Source organism: Cydia fagiglandana, chromosome 18, assembly GCF_963556715.1.
Source record: "Cydia fagiglandana chromosome 18, ilCydFagi1.1, whole genome shotgun sequence".
Lineage (NCBI taxonomy): Eukaryota > Metazoa > Arthropoda > Insecta > Lepidoptera > Tortricidae > Cydia > Cydia fagiglandana.
In genome coordinates this window covers 14965266-14981367 of record NC_085949.1, presented here as the reverse complement: position 1 = coordinate 14981367, position 16102 = coordinate 14965266, and the positions used below count along the sequence as shown (strand labels likewise).

Sequence of the window (16102 nt, the reverse complement as noted above, 5' to 3'; positions counted from 1 at the left end):
ATCTGATAGAGTGTCAAGCAAATAAAAACTTTCTGTCGCTTTAGCATGGTGAAAATTTTGCTAAATATTATGTACATTGGCTTAACTGGACACACAAGTCATCAATCATGTTTTTTTGGTGTTCGTACCCGTAATGAATCACTATTACCACCCGGTAATAGCCATTCAAACTATAAAATCGGTATAGGTATACATATTAAGACGGCGATAAAAAAGAGCGTGGTTGCAGTCAGGCAGTTGAAAGTCGTACAACTATAGAAATACCAAGGCCAAAACATGCCGGATCAAGTATCAAGTTCAAATTAATTACTGCGGAGCTAATAGCGCTGTGTTTATCTAGGAAAACGACGTTTAATTCAATTTTAGCCGAGTATAATCAATTAATCATAAACAAGACAAGCACGCAATATGTGGTAATGGTAATATTTAATAAAACCTAGCTGGACAAAGAGATCCTTAAGAGCATCTTTGTACGGTATTCTAAATCATAGATAGACCCTAAGTTTTTATATAAATCTGCCGAAATAAGTTATAGAAACATGTAACCATGTATCACTTTTATAAACGTTTTATGTAAATGTTCGCTTAAACTCTATTAAACATAACATGCCTTGTTTTAAAATATGAGGTATTATTAGTTGGGATGCGCAAAATAGCCTCACTGTCGTGAAGTTAAGTTCAGTTTTATTAAGTTATGATCCGAGAGTGCTATGCGCCTAACTTGCTTAGTATCATATACTGACGCAGTGACTTCTAATAGTATGTTCCTAATGTACCAAGTTTTGAAAGTTTTTACAAAAGTTCCTCTGCTCTTTTACGAGTACACAGTAGTAGTTTTCACTAGATGTAGATGTAAAATAAACCACGAAGCCCTTTGCCGCGGTTATGTAACGCGAGCCGCTGAAGCTGAACGCCCGAGTAATCCTATTAAGCTGCTGTTGTTGGTGTTGTTCCAATCGTACGTCCAACACAGTCGAACCGTCTTTAAAATTAAAATGATTCAGCCTATGTACGTCTCACTGCTGGGCACAGGCCTCCTCTCATGCGCGAGAGGGCTTGGGTTATAATCCTCACGCTAGCCCATTGCGGATTGGGGACTTCAGATACACCTTTGATTTGTTCGCAGATGTATGCAGCGAACCGTCCAACACACCAAAAAATCCAGCGCCGCCCAAATAGGCCAATTATCTATAGTCGCACCAATAAAAGTCTGCAGCGGATTTGATAGCCCACGCAGTGTAAGTGTTATTTATACGTCATAATTTCATAGATGTTTGACGTTTAAAATGACACTTGCACTGCGTGGGCTATCAAAATCGCTGCAGACTTTTTACGTTCTAAAACTCTAGTAACCGGGGCGCGCAAATAGGCGCAGGACGTCGAGTTGCGGAAAATTGCCCGTACTACAATACAATACAATAGTTGTTCAGAAACGTTCAAAAATGGATTAATTTTTGATCCTTTTTCTTAAGCTCAATTTTAATGTCGGCAATAAAAATCAGCTTCACAATTTTTAATATAATTTAATTTTATGTAAACAAATAATCATAATTATTAATGTTATTCAAATTGTCTATTTTTTAATTAAAATATTCAATGAAATGTATAACTCCAATCTTAATTCAATCTCTCTATGTTTCAAATTTAACTATGGCAATTTTTATATTCAAAGCTTTGACAGTTAGACAGTTATAGAGCTTTCAAAAACTTACTTTGTCATCTCTTGAATCCCAACGACACTCCACTTTGCCACTTTTTGTATTTTTGTCATTTTGAGAGTAAACCAGCGTTATACTACAGTCCACTTATTATTTCACCACCTTTACAACACCTGAGACCAGCGAAGATTTTACATGGTCCTTACGAAGCCTCTGAATTGCGAGAAGGCAAGATTGTGGCATCGAGTCGAGCTCCATCTATTCAACGGACCTTCTCCAGTGAAGCCGTGGGTCATCCAGGTTGGCGCAGGGCACATCCAGCTACGTGCAAGTTCCAGAGCTGATATTCATTGCGTCCCATCAGTCAGGACAAAGCAGCGACGGACACACGGAGCATCCCATTTCAGAGGGAATCCAGCCGTAACCAGGAGTCAGTTACGGAATTCAGCCCATCCAGCACCAACCAGACCAGTCCAGGAGCATCCAGTGGGGATCAACTTCAACCAAAATCCAGATTCAGAATCCAGGAGCAGTCAATCCAGAAGGAGAACTAGGACAAGCACGAAAAAGTGAGATCGTTCCTTTTCCTTTTATTCCATTTACATTTCCTTTGTTTTCCTTTGTAGCTGCACCATCCATTCATTTCAAACATATTCAAATATATTCACTACTTTTCCATCTAGTGCAGAAAGTAGATTCATAGTCTTCATTGCCATTATTTGATTCAGTTTAGCAAGTAGATATTCAATTCAATAGTATTCATTAACGGTATTCATAATTGTAGGCAGATATAACCTCATAACACAGTTCATAGTAATACATAAGATTTAATTTCACAATTTCACTTCAAACTTGATACCTAACTGTACATTAATCAAAATAGTAATTAATTAAACATTTCACTAGCTTAATTTCAATTTAAAACTAAAATAACCGCACGTGAACACGTTAGTCAATCGATTTCTATAGCAAACTGCATTGTGCCGGGAGGAAGTAAACAAGGTAATTAAGTGATTACATAATTTTATTGCACCTCCGATCCATATTGCATTAAGATTAAACGCCTGGCAATTTCGCAGAGCAAATTTTGTTTAAATTCATATTATTGCTATTTTATTTGAGTAGGGTTGTTACTTTATACCTTTATTCACAATGTCTAATGAACAAGATTTAAGGAAACTAAATTACAAGCGCGGGGTTATTAAAGGCAAACTTATTACATTTCAAAAGTTCGTTTCGAATCTAGCAGCCAAACCGCAATTAAGTGATTTGCAGCTTGCCGAGTTACAATTAAGATTCGACAATACAGTGCCTATATACGATGAATTCGATGCATTACAGACGGATATCGAGATGTTGTCTGCGTCTACAAGCGAAGGGGATATCAGAGAGGAGTGGGCTCTCTTCGAAGATACCTACTTCGCGAGCATGTCGTCTGCACAAGTGCTGATTCAAAAGCATTCGCGGCGTAATTTTGTCGTCAATGAGTCGGAGGTAAGCGCTGCTAATACAATTGTCAAGGCGCACAACTCAGACTTCATCAATTCACATGAAATACCGCCAGATTCAAATATTCACGTCCCGCTATTTCGGGAGTTACATTCAATTGTTCCTAGGCACAGCTTGATGCCAGAACAAAACGCTTGTGAGGAGCAGTTTACAAAAACTGATCCTGACAGGCAATTCAAAGTTTCCATGCAGTTAAAGAAGTCGCCTGCAGTCCTGGGGCACTCACGTCAGCATGCTTCAGCTACGTCTCTTTCAGTGGAGCGTCGCTCAGAAGCCGAACAAAAGGGCTATATTACACACAAAGAGCTCGAGCGTCCCAATAACTTACTTTCGCGTAAGGCTCAAGGAGACCCAATTCCTTCACGGTCTCTTTCTCTGCTTCTCGGCGATAGCAATTTCGTCCGTGAGGGGGGAAGACTGAGCAACTCCAATTATGATTACGACCTCAGACATCCAGTGTTGCTCAGTTCAACATTCAGGTTTCATCACGGCACATTCAAAAAATGTACTGAGTCACAATATCCATTTCTTGAGGCTGGTGGCGATTACGCTGGTCCAGTCTTGATATTCAACCAAATAGGTAATCTTTGCCCATTTGTGTGCCTTGCAACGGGAGCAGTGAAACTCGAACTAGATTCGGATACAAATGAACATGCGTTCATTGCAGCCTTGCGCCGATTCATTGCTCGCCGGGGTAAGTTATTGTCTGATAATGCATCGATGTCATCGAAAGTAACCGAAGGCATCCAGTCTTCTTTCACACGGGTTTCACAGAGCACAGCATACGAAAGGATGTCTGCACTACTGACTCAAATTCAGGCAATTTCAATCTCAAGGCCGCTGACTTCAATGTCAGACGACCAAAGTAACTTCGGTTCCTTAACTCCTTCCCACTTCCTTATAGGACGATCCACAAATGCAATCCGGCTCCGGTGCGATTACGACCTCAAACATCCAGTGTTGCTCAGTTCAATATTCAGTGACATTGAGTCACAACATTCATTTCTTGAGACTGGAGTCAATTATTCTGATCCAATCTTGATATTCACCCAAAACGGGATTATTTGTGAGTTTGTGTGCCTTGCCATGGGAGCAGTGCAACTCGAGCTAGATTCACATTTAAATAAACATGCGTTCATTGCAGCCTTGCGCCGATTCATTGCGCGCCAGGGTAAAACGCAGACAATAATGTCTGGTAATGCATCGACGTCATTGGAGGTATACGAACGCATTCAGTTTTCTTTAACACGGCATTTGCACATAACATACGAAGGGAGGTCTGCACTACCGATTCAAATTAGGGCAATTTCAATCTCAAGGCCGCTGACTTCAATGTCAGGCGACCCAAGTAACTTCAGTTCCTTAACTCCTTCCCACTTCCTTATAGGACGATCCACAAATTTCATGCCACACCCACAGACTACTGCCTCCTATTCTCATCTGGCAACTTGGTCGAGTCGTCCGAGGCATTCGTGGCAGCGACGGCGTCGCAAACAACAAGAATATACAGACAAAGAGAAGAGTCATCCGACGAGCCTACAACAACATCTGCTCTCTCCCTGTCGACAAATAATTGAAGATCCAGACTTCAAGGCCGGGAGCATGTTCAGAAACGTTCAAAAATGGATTAATTTTTGATCCTTTTTCTTAAGCTCAATTTTAATGTCGGCAATAAAAATCAGCTTCACAATTTTTAATATAATTTAATTTTATGTAAACAAATAATCATAATTATTAATGTTATTCAAATTGTCTATTTTTTAATTAAAATATTCAATGAAATGTATAACTCCAATCTTAATTCAATCTCTCTATGTTTCAAATTTAACTATGGCAATTTTATATTCAAAGCTTTGACAGTTATAGAGCTTTCAAAAACTTACTTTGTCATCTTCTTGAATCCCAACGACAATCCACTTTGCCACTTTTGTGTTAGTTTTAAATTGAAATTCAGCTAGTGAAATGTATAATTAATTACTATTTTGATTAATGTACAGTTAGGTATAAAGTTTGAAGTGAAATTGTGAAATTAAATCTTATGTATTACTATGAACTGTGTTATGAGGTTATATCTGTGTACAATTATGAATACTGTTAATGAATATTATTGAATTGAATATCTACTAAACTGAATCAAATAATGGCAATGAAGACTATGAATCTACTTTCTGCACTAGATGGAAAAGTAGTGAATATGTTTGAAATGAATGAATGGTGCAGCTACAAAGGAAAACAAAGGAAATGTAAATGGAATAAAAGGAAAAGGAACGATCTCACTTTTTCGTGCTTGTCCTAGTTCTCCTTCTGGATTGACTGCTCCTGGATTCTGAATCTGGATTTTGGTTGAAGCTGATCCCCACTGGATGCTCCTGGACTGGTCTGGTTGGTGCTGAATGGGCTGGATTCCGTAACTGACTCCTGGTTACGGCTGGATTCCCTCTGAAATGGGATGCTTCGTGTGTCCGTCGCTGCTTTGTCCTGACTGATGGGACGCGATGAATATCAGCTCTGGAACTTGCACGTAGCTGGATGTGCCCTGCGCCAACCTGGATGACCCACGGCTTCACTGGAGAAGGTCCGTTGAATAGATGGAGCTCGACTCGATGCCACAATCTTGCCTTCACGTAATTCAGAGGCTTCGTAAGGACCATGTAAAATCTTCGCTGGTCTCAGGTGTTGTAAAGGTGGTGAAATAATAAGTGGACTGTAGTATAACGCTGGTTTACTCTCAAAATTACAAAAATACAAAAAGTGGCAAAGTGGATTGTCGCTGGGATTCAAGAGATGACAAAGTAAGTTTTTGAAAGCTCTGTAACTGTCAAAGCTTTGAATATAAAATTGCCATAGTTAAATTTGAAACATAGAGAGATTGAATTAAGATTGGAGTTATACATTTCATTGAATATTTTAATTAAAAAATAGACAATTTGAATAACATTAATAATTATGATTATTTGTTTACATAAAATTAAATTATATTAAAAATGCTGATTTTTATTGCCGACATTAAAATTGAGCTTAAGAAAAAGGATCAAAAATTAATCCATTTTTGAACGTTTCTGAACACCATGTAAAATCTTCGCTGGTCTCAGGTGTTGTAAAGGTGGTGAAATAATAAGTGGACTGTAGTTTAACGCTGGTTTACTCTCAAAATTACAAAAATACAAAAAGTGGCAAAGTGGATTGTCGTTGGGATTCAAGAGATGACAAAGTAAGTTTTTGAAAGCTCTATAACTGTCTAACTGTCAAAGCTTTGAATATAAAAATTGCCATAGTTAAATTTGAAACATAGAGAGATTGAATTAAGATTGGAGTTATACATTTCATTGAATATTTTAATTAAAAAATAGACAATTTGAATAACATTAATAATTATGATTATTTGTTTACATAAAATTAAATTATATTAAAAATTGTGAAGCTGATTTTTATTGCCGACATTAAAATTGAGCTTAAGAAAAAGGATCAAAAATTAATCCATTTTTGAACGTTTCTGAACATGCTCCCGGCCTTGAAGTCTGGATCTTCAATTATTTGTCGACAGGGAGAGAGCAGATGTTGTTGTAGGCTCGTCGGATGACTCTTCTCTTTGTCTGTATATTCTTGTTGTTTGCGACGCCGTCGCTGCCACGAATGCCTCGGACGACTCGACCAAGTTGCCAGATGAGAATAGGAGGCAGTAGTCTGTGGGTGTGGCATGAAATTTGTGGATCGTCCTATAAGGAAGTGGGAAGGAGTTAAGGAACCGAAGTTACTTTGGTCGTCTGACATTGAAGTCAGCGGCCTTGAGATTGAAATTGCCTGAATTTGAGTCAGTAGTGCAGACATCCTTTCGTATGCTATGCTCTGTGAAACCCGTGTGAAAGAAGACTGGATGCCTTCGGTTACTTCCGATGACATCGATGCATTACCAGACATTATTGTCTGCGTTTTACCCTGGCGCGCAATGAATCGGCGCAAGGCTGCAATGAACGCATGTTTATTTAAATGTGAATCTAGCTCGAGTTGCACTGCTCCCATGGCAAGGCACACAAACTCACAAATAATCCCGTTTTGGGTGAATATCAAGATTGGATCAGAATAATTGACTCCAGTCTCAAGAAATGAATGTTGTGACTCAATGTCACTGAATATTGAACTGAGCAACACTGGATGTTTGAGGTCGTAATCGTAACTGGAGTTGCTCAGTCTTCCCCCCTCACGGACGAGATTGCCATCGCCGAGAAGCGGACAAAGAGACCGTGAAGGAATTGGGTCTCCTTGAGCCTTACGCGAAAGTAAGTTATTGGAATGCCCGCGCTCTTTGTGTATAATATAGCCTATTTGTTCGGCTTCTGAGCGACGCTCCACTGAAAGACACGTAGCTGAAGCATGCTGACATGAATGCCCCAGGACTGCAGGCGACTCCTTCAACTGCATGGATACTTTGAATTGCCTGTCAGGATCAGTTTTTGTAAACTGCTCCTCACAAGCGTTTTGTTCTGGCGTCAAGCTGTGCCTAGGAACAATTGAATGTAACTCCCGAAATAGCGGGACGTGAATATTTGAATCTGGTGGTATTTCATGTGAATTGATGAAGTCTGAGTTGTGCGCCTTGACAACGGTATTAGCAGCGCTTACCTCCGACTCATTGACGAAAGAATTACGCCGCGAATGCTTCCGAATCAGCACTTGCGCAGACGACATGCTCGCGAAGTAGGTATCTTCGAAGAGAGCCCACTCCTCTCCGATATCCCCTTCGCTTGTAGACGCAGACAACATCTCGATATCCGTCTGTAATGCATCGAATTCATCGTATATCGGCACTGTATTGTCAAATCTTAATTGTAACTCGGCAAGCTGCAATTCACTTAATTGGGGCTCGGCTGCCATATTCGAAACGAACTTTTGAAATGTTGTAAGTTTGCCTTTGATAGCCCCACGCTTGTAATTGAGTTTCTTTAAATCTTGTTCCATAGACATTGTGAATCAAGGTATAAAATAACAACCCTACTCAAATAAAATAGCAACAATATGAATTTAAACAAAATTTGCTCTGCGAAATTGACAGGCGCTTAATGTAAATGCAATATAGATCGGAGGTGCAATAAAATTATGTAATCACTTAATTACTTTGTTTACTTCCTCCCGGCACAATGCAGTTGGCTATAAAAATCGATTGACTAACGTGTTCACGTGCGGTTATTTTAGTTTTAAATTGAAATTCAGCTAGTGAAATGTATAATTAATTACTATTTTGATTAATGTACAGTTAGGTATAAAGTTTGAAGTGAAATTGTGAAATTAAATCTTATGTATTACTATGAACTGTGTTATGAGGTTATATCTGTGTACAATTATGAATACTGTTAATGAATATTATTGAATTGAATATCTACTAAACTGAATCAAATAATGGCAATGAAGACTATGAATCTACTTTCTGCACTAGATGGAAAAGTAGTGAATATGTTTGAAATGAATGAATGGTGCAGCTACAAAGGAAAACAAAGGAAATGTAAATGGAATAAAAGGAAAAGGAACGATCTCACTTTTTCGTGCTTGTCCTAGTTCTCCTTCTGGATTGACTGCTCCTGGATTCTGAATCTGGATTTTGGTTGAAGCTGATCCCCACTGGATGCTCCTGGACTGGTCTGGTTGGTGCTGAATGGGCTGGATTCCGTAACTGACTCCTGGTTACGGCTGGATTCCCTCTGAAATGGGATGCTTCGTGTGTCCGTCGCTGCTTTGTCCTGACTGATGGGACGCGATGAATATCAGCTCTGGAACTTGCACGTAGCTGGATGTGCCCTGCGCCAACCTGGATGACCCACGGCTTCACTGGAGAAGGTCCGTTGAATAGATGGAGCTCGACTCGATGCCACAATCTTGCCTTCACGTAATTCAGAGGCTTCGTAAGGACCATGTAAAATCTTCGCTGGTCTCAGGTGTTGTAAAGGTGGTGAAATAATAAGTGGACTGTAGTATAACGCTGGTTTACTCTCAAAATTACAAAAATACAAAAAGTGGCAAAGTGGATTGTCGCTGGGATTCAAGAGATGACAAAGTAAGTTTTTGAAAGCTCTGTAACTGTCAAAGCTTTGAATATAAAATTGCCATAGTTAAATTTGAAACATAGAGAGATTGAATTAAGATTGGAGTTATACATTTCATTGAATATTTTAATTAAAAAATAGACAATTTGAATAACATTAATAATTATGATTATTTGTTTACATAAAATTAAATTATATTAAAAATGCTGATTTTTATTGCCGACATTAAAATTGAGCTTAAGAAAAAGGATCAAAAATTAATCCATTTTTGAACGTTTCTGAACACCATGTAAAATCTTCGCTGGTCTCAGGTGTTGTAAAGGTGGTGAAATAATAAGTGGACTGTAGTTTAACGCTGGTTTACTCTCAAAATTACAAAAATACAAAAAGTGGCAAAGTGGATTGTCGTTGGGATTCAAGAGATGACAAAGTAAGTTTTTGAAAGCTCTATAACTGTCTAACTGTCAAAGCTTTGAATATAAAAATTGCCATAGTTAAATTTGAAACATAGAGAGATTGAATTAAGATTGGAGTTATACATTTCATTGAATATTTTAATTAAAAAATAGACAATTTGAATAACATTAATAATTATGATTATTTGTTTACATAAAATTAAATTATATTAAAAATTGTGAAGCTGATTTTTATTGCCGACATTAAAATTGAGCTTAAGAAAAAGGATCAAAAATTAATCCATTTTTGAACGTTTCTGAACATGCTCCCGGCCTTGAAGTCTGGATCTTCAATTATTTGTCGACAGGGAGAGAGCAGATGTTGTTGTAGGCTCGTCGGATGACTCTTCTCTTTGTCTGTATATTCTTGTTGTTTGCGACGCCGTCGCTGCCACGAATGCCTCGGACGACTCGACCAAGTTGCCAGATGAGAATAGGAGGCAGTAGTCTGTGGGTGTGGCATGAAATTTGTGGATCGTCCTATAAGGAAGTGGGAAGGAGTTAAGGAACCGAAGTTACTTTGGTCGTCTGACATTGAAGTCAGCGGCCTTGAGATTGAAATTGCCCTAATTTGAATCAGTAGTGCAGACATCCTTTCGTATGCTATGCTCTGTGAAACCCGTGTGAAAGAAGACTGGATGCCTTCGGTTACTTCCGATGACATCGATGCATTATCAGACAATAACTTACCCCGGCGAGCAATGAATCGGCGCAAGGCTGCAATGAACGCATGTTCATTTGTATCCGAATCTAGTTCGAGTTGCACTGCTCCCGTTGCAAGGCACACTAATGCACAATAACCTTTGTGCAGTGCAACTGCTTGGTTGAATGTCAAGCCTGGACCAACATAATTGCCACCAGCCTCGAGAAAAGAATGTTGTGACTCAATGTCACTGAATATTGAACTGAGCAACTCTGGATGTTTGAGGTCATAATCGTAATTGGAGTTGCTCAGTCTTCCCCCCTCACGGACGAAATTGCCATCGCCGAGAAGCGGAGAAAGAGACCGTGAAGGAATTGGGTCTCCTTGAACCTTATTACGCGAAAGTAAGTTATTGGAACGCTCGAGCTCTTTGTGTATAATGTAGCTTTTTTGCTTGGCTTCTAAGCGACGCTCAACTGAAAGAAACGTACCTGGAGCATGCTGAAATGAGTGCCCCAGGACTTCAGGCGACTCCTTCAACTGCATGAATATTTTGAATTGCCCGTCAGGACCAGTTTTTGTAAACTGCTCCTCACAAGCGTTTTGTTCTGGCGTCAAGCTGTGCCTAGGAACAATTGAATCTAACTCCCGAAATAGAGGGACGTGAATAGTTGAATCTGGCGGTATTTCATGTGAATTGATGAAGTCTGAGTTGTGCGCCTTGACAATTGTATTAGCAGCGCTTACCTCCGACTCATGGACGACAAAATTACGCCGCGAATGCTTTTGAATCAGCACTTGCGCAGACGACATGCTCGCGAAGTAGGTATCTTCGAAGAGAGCCCACTCCTCTCCGATATCCCCTTCGCTTGTAGACGAAGACAAAATCTCGATGTCTGTCTGTAATGCATCGAATTCATCGTATATAGGCACTGTATTGTCGAATCTTAATTGTAACTCGGCAAGCTGCAAATCACTTAATTGCGGTTCGGCTGCTAGATTCGAAACGAACTTTTGAAATGTAGTAAGTTTGCCTTTAATAACCCCGCGCTTGTAATTTAGTTTCCTTAAATTTTGTTCATAAGACATTGTGAATAAAGGTATAAAGTAACAACCCTACTCAAATAAAATAGCAATAATATGAATTTAATCAAAATTTGCTCTGCGAAATTGCCAGGCGTTTAATCTTAATGCAATATGGATCGGAGGTGCAATAAAATTATGTAATCACTTAATTACCTTGTTTACTTCCTCCCGGCACAATGCAGTTGGCTATAAAAATCGATTGACTAACGTATTGACGTGCGGTTATTTTAGTTTTAAATTGAAATTAAACTAGTGAAATGTTTAATTGACTACTATTTTGATTAATGTACAGTTAAGTATCAAGTTTGAAGTGAAATTGTGAAATTAAATCTTATGTATTACTATGAACAACTGTGTTATGAGGTTATATCTGCCTACAATTATGAATACCGTTAATAAATACTATTGAATTGAATATCTACTTGCTAAACTGAATCAAAATAGTGCCAATGAAGACTATGAATCTACTTTCTGCACTAGATGGAAAAGTAGTGAATATGTTTGAAATGAATGGATGGTGCAGCTACAAAGGAAAACAAAGGAAATGTAAATGGAATAAAAGGAAAAGGAACGATCTCACTTTTTCGTGCTTGTCCTAGTTCTCCTTCTGGATTGACTGCTCCTGGATTCTGAATCTGGATTTTGGTTGAAGTTGATTCCCACTGGATGCTCCTGGACTGGTCTGGTTGGTGCTGAATAGGCTAGATTCCGTAACTGACTGATGGTTACGGCTGGATTCCCACTGCAATGGGATGCTTCGTGTGTCCGTCGCTGCTTTGTCCTGACTGATGGGACGCGATGAATATCAGCTCTGGAACTTGCACGTAGCTGGATGTGCCCTGCACCAACCTGGATGACCCACGGCTTCACTGGAGAAGGTCCGTTGAATAGATGGAGCTCGACTCGATGCCACAATCCTGCCTTCTCGCAATTCAGAGGCTTCGTAAGGACCATGTAAAATGACGCACTGATCATCCAGACAACATCTCGATATCCGTCTGTAATGCATCGAATTCATCGTATATAGGCACTGTATTGTCGAATCTTAATTGTAACTCGGCAAGCTGCAAATCACTTAATTGCGGTTTGGCTGCTAGATTCGAAACGAACTTTTGAAATGTAATAAGTTTGCCTTTAATAACCCCGCGCTTGTAATTTAGTTTCCTTAAATCTTGTTCATTAGACATTGTGAATAAAGGTATAAAGTAACAACCCTACTCAAATAAAATAGCAATAATATGAATTTAAACAAAATTTGCTCTGCGAAATTGCCAGGCGTTTAATCTTAATGCAATATGGATCGGAGGTGCAATAAAATTATGTAATCACTTAATTACCTTGTTTACTTCCTCCCGGCACAATGCAGTTTGCTATAGAAATCGATTGACTAACGTGTTCACGTGCGGTTATTTTAGTTTTAAATTGAAATTAAGCTAGTGAATTGATTAATTAATGAATATTGTGATTAATGAACAGTTAGGTATCAAGATGAAAGTGAAATTGTGAAATTAAATCTCATGTATTGCTATGAAATGTGCTAAGAGGTTATATTTGCCTACAATTATGAATACCGTTAATGAATACTATTGAATTGAATATCTACTTGCTAAACTGAATTAAATAATGGCAATGAAGACTATGAATCTACTTTCTGCACTAGATGGAAAAGTAGTGAATATATTTGAATATGTTTGAAATGAATGGATGGTGCAGCTACAAAGGAAAACAAAGGAAATGTAAATGGAATAAAAGGAAAAGGAACGATCTCACTTTTTCGTGCTTGTCCTAGTTCTCCTTCTGGATTGACTGCTCCTGGATTCTGAATCTGGATTTTGGTTGAAGTTGATCCCCACTGGATGCTCCTGGACTGGTCTGGTTGGTGCTGGATGGGCTGAATTCCGTAACTGACTCCTGGTTACGGCTGGATTCCCTCTGAAATGGGATGCTCCGTGTGTCCGTCGCTGCTTTGTCCTGACTGATGGGACGCAATGAATATCAGCTCTGGAACTTGCACGTAGCTGGATGTGCCCTGCGCCAACCTGGATGACCCACGGCTTCACTGGAGAAGGTCCGTTGAATAGATGGAGCTCGACTCGATGCCACAATCTTGCCTTCTCGCAATTCAGAGGCTTCGTAAGGACCATGTAAAATCTTCGCTGGTCTCAGGTGTTGTAAAGGTGGTGAAATAATAAGTGGACTGTAGTATAACGCTGGTTTACTCTCAAAATTACAAAAATACAAAAAGTGGCAAAGTGGATTGTCGTTGGGATTCAAAGCTTTGACAGTTACAGAGCTTTCAAAAACTTACTTTGTCATCTCTTGAATCCCAACGACAATCCACTTTGCCACTTTTTGTATTTTTGTAATTTTGAGAGTAAACCAGCGTTATACTACAGTCCACTTATTATTTCACCACCTTTACAACACCTGAGACCAGCGAAGATTTTACATGCGTAGTAACAGGGGAAATCTTTAATTAAAAAAACCTTTGATAGTTTCATTTTTATTTAGTTAAATTTCCGAATAATTTGATCCGTATTGGTTACCTGCGAACATGCGTTGCGTTGACAAATTTGTGTCTTGAATTGTGACCTGTACCCTATTATCAGTGCAGAAGTGTGATTTAGGAACTCCAATGACCCACTGATGACAGACGTTCTAGTATACCCCGACGTGCTAATAGCCCACGACATTTGTACCAACTATAAATCTTCCTCAACTCATTAGGTAGTACATCAATATTGATTATCTAGGATTCTAGGCTGTAACACAGACGAGTACATGATAAGTACTTCTAATCTCCACAGTCCACGCAAAGTTTTTTTCCACTGTAATAATTAAAATGCGAATGATTTTAGCGACATCAAGAGTCTTGGACCCATAAAGGTACAGTCAAAGAATTTAATTTCCTACCCATTTTGTACTTTGTCACAGTGACAATAGTATGAGGTATGAGGTCTCTAGCGACATTCATAGTGGTTGACACTGTGACAAGGTACGATAATTACGATATGGGTAGAAAATTAAATTCATTGACTGTACCTATATACATATAATGCTTTGACCTACTGTACAGACACCTGCAATAATATTTTTCACGCAAAAATATATGATACACTATTATGACTCTACAAACAAGATAGTGTCAATAATGTTTTGTGCGCTTCGTCACGTTTTTATCACCTGTCGACCCTGTCGTGTCATGCGTCAATTTCGCACTCACACACTTGCTAGATTATAGAACCCGACATGGTGACAGTCGATAAAGAGACGACCATCTCAACCCTCTGCCTCTTCAATAAAGGCATATAAATCATGAGCCTCGGTAAGGTGCTCCATCTACAAGAATAACGAGGAACTTAACTATGTAAGATTAGCAGTCTCTGTTATTTGCGCGTCTCCAGTAGCCTGAGTGAGTTATCGTTGTTTTCGACTAATAATACAACCTACATTCATCGGTAATTTCACGACCTACTTGTACCATTGTTCGCAAACGGAATATTTTATTGTTTCCATGCACCGCACACCACAGTACCTACTCGTTTCTGTAAAGTTACTTTCACCCAATTTATCTGCTTTATTGGCCATTCTTAACTCGTTGGGTGAGCAGCACAGAATGTATTATGTGCAGAAGTCTGACTATTTAGTGAGTATTTTAGATTTTAGTAATTCCACTGGACATGGACAACTCCAATGCGCATCGTGTGACCGCATCTTCAAGACAAAGTTTGGTTTTACGAGCCACATCAGGGCATTTCATAATCCGGATAAGAATTGTTGATGGAGTCGCCATTGCCGGATACGGCAAGGAAGATTGATTTTGTTTAGAAAATACTTACGGTAGGAATTTGTCTCTTTAAAGATAGCATTTGACTCAGGTGCAAGATGCAAACATAGGAAACTAAGTTCTTTTTAACAACGGTGCTAAATCAAGACCTACTTCGTTTGTTCGTCTATTTACCTACTCGTATTTGTCGGTCCAATGTGCAAAAGCGATAGAGGCAGATAACAAAATTTCTATATTCGATCGCGGTAGGCCCCCATGGCTCCAAAAGAGCAGTTTTAAAATTTATTCTCGTGATTAAACATACAATCGTCATTTAAAGAAATCGAAGAAATTTTGCGTATATTATATTATGTACATATTATATCATAACCGAATTTCTTTTTAAGTTAACCTCTAGCTGTCCAAACATCAACTTGCCATTACCCATGCAATTCTGATTCGACTAAATCAAGAAATTAATAGGGTAGCATTTTTAAAGGTCTCATGACGGCTAGAGGGTATAAATGTCCGTGATCTTTTGTCCAGCTTCTGTACATTACACCTTCTGTGACCAAAGTATTATTAGCCTATATCTATTTGTCCAAACTTCTCGAGTTGTATTGATTCTTTGCGTAACGGAGCCAAATATTTGGGTAAACAGAGAAGCGATATACGAGTGGTTTGTTACGAGGTGTAATCAAACTCTTTCGTTGTTCGGATCTATTTCTGTTTAATGAACGTGGCCTGAAATCGAATAGTTTACAGATACTATTGCGTTTGCAATAGAGTATCAAGTTATTGGTGAATGCGTTGACTGTACTTATTTGTATAACAGTTGGATATATATAGATCCTTGACTCTAAGCTGTCTCCAGAAAAGAAAATGTACTGTGAAATGTTTAGTAGTTTAGTTTACCCAGCCGTATCCGCGATTTCTGACTTTGAATCGTG

General features: G+C 38.9%; 1 protein-coding gene and 1 long non-coding RNA gene across 2 annotated transcripts in view; both read right to left on the bottom strand.

Moving 5' to 3' along the window:
• LOC134673424 (protein pellino) overlaps positions 1-16102 on the bottom strand; it is a 117880-nt gene that overhangs the window by 49021 nt on the left and 52757 nt on the right. The gene's annotated exons all lie outside the window — the stretch shown is intronic.
• Positions 1504-3175, bottom strand: LOC134673095 (uncharacterized). The gene is made up of 2 exons (XR_010099413.1): positions 2330-3175; positions 1504-2155 (listed from the first exon to the last, which is right to left on the bottom strand). It is a non-coding gene; the product is annotated as an uncharacterized LOC134673095 (long non-coding RNA).